The sequence below is a fragment of the Drosophila arizonae genome, chromosome 3 (assembly GCF_054131065.1).
Source record: "Drosophila arizonae isolate 15081-1271.41 chromosome 3, UAZ_ARI_1.0, whole genome shotgun sequence".
NCBI lineage: Eukaryota > Metazoa > Arthropoda > Insecta > Diptera > Drosophilidae > Drosophila > Drosophila arizonae.
The window spans coordinates 27399328-27400715 of NC_142923.1; positions in this window are offsets into that span (position 1 = coordinate 27399328).

A 1388-nucleotide genomic window follows, 5' to 3' on the forward strand; every position below is an offset into this window, starting at 1 on the left:
TGCTTCAGCTGATTTATGTCCTGCAATTGACACGACATTTTTCGCCTGTCAAATGGATGAACTGACAGTTTACCTGAGAGACAGGCGCGAGAAATAAGCATAGATAACTATGCACTGCGTGAGTGTGGATGCTTTAAGGCAGTCGGCAGTCGGCTTTAAGGAGTTGGTTGTTAAGCGCATTATGCGCGATGCCAAACCACAGAGGCATTCAAACCACACTACATGCTTGGACGGCGAGCAAAAACTTAATTACCCTCTCTGGTTAGTGGGTTGGTGGGTTGGTGGGTTGGTGGTTCGTCGGCTCTTGAGTGGTTCAACTGGGTGAAATTCGCTCATGATTGGCCCCTTCACACCTCATAAAGACCGCAATAATAAACGCAATTTGGGCAGAAATCCAATTAAATGACCGATGCCAGATGAGAGCATTCACCACAGCAACAAGGCACTTGCCGAGCTCAACAGAAAAACACACTAAGCCACAACGACAACTTTCGCCGACAACGCATCATCGATGTCTACGAGGATAATAACCAGCTGCTCAACTATGAAGCGGGGAAATTAGTTGATGAGATGGAGAGGCACTCCCAAGTGACTGTTGGTCAGGAATTAATTGCACTAGCTCGCTCACTCACTCTCTCGCGCTCTCTCCCTCGCACGCTCTTTCGCTCCGATAAAAATTGCAATTATTTAGCCAAAATGTGCGAGAGGCGATGGAGTAGGCGTCTCTGCTTCGGCCAGCAGCTGAGCAACTTGACAAAGTCGTCTGTAATTTATTTCCTGTTGACTGCTGACTGCTGACTGCTGGCCTGTTGACTTGCCCCGGCGAGAGACAAAAGCAAACAGCCGTAGTCAAGATAGCTTGCGATTTTGGCATTGATGTGGCGACTGCCAGAGTGTGACTCCACTTCAGCCCGGGCTCGATTCGGCATGTGGGCGGGTGGGCGTGCTGAATGCTGTGGCTAATGAAGTGCATGCAAATGCGCTGGATGGGTTGGAAGAGTCTTGGCTTGGCTCTGATTTGCCGGCTCTGGCTTCTTGGCCGGCTACTAATGAGTTCGTTCGGGCTGTGGCCGAAGGTGTGTGCCATCAAAGTGCTCAAGAGTCGGTTGAACTTTTACTGCAGCTTCTGCTCCATTATGCAGCAGGCTGCAGTTCAAGTTTAGCTTCAGCTTTGGCCACTTCACTGGCATCAACCAGGCATCCACCAGGCATCCACTTGATGTGGCCAATGTGCTGCCGTTTGCCGTTGGCCGTTCGCCTTTAGTTGATGTTGATAAATGATGTTGCATTTTCATTTAGAAAATTTGTTGTTCAAGAAAAGTCCCTGATTGACTAACAGGACGGCATTGAGGCAAAGTTGCCGACATGCAATGCTGCCGATGGAGATG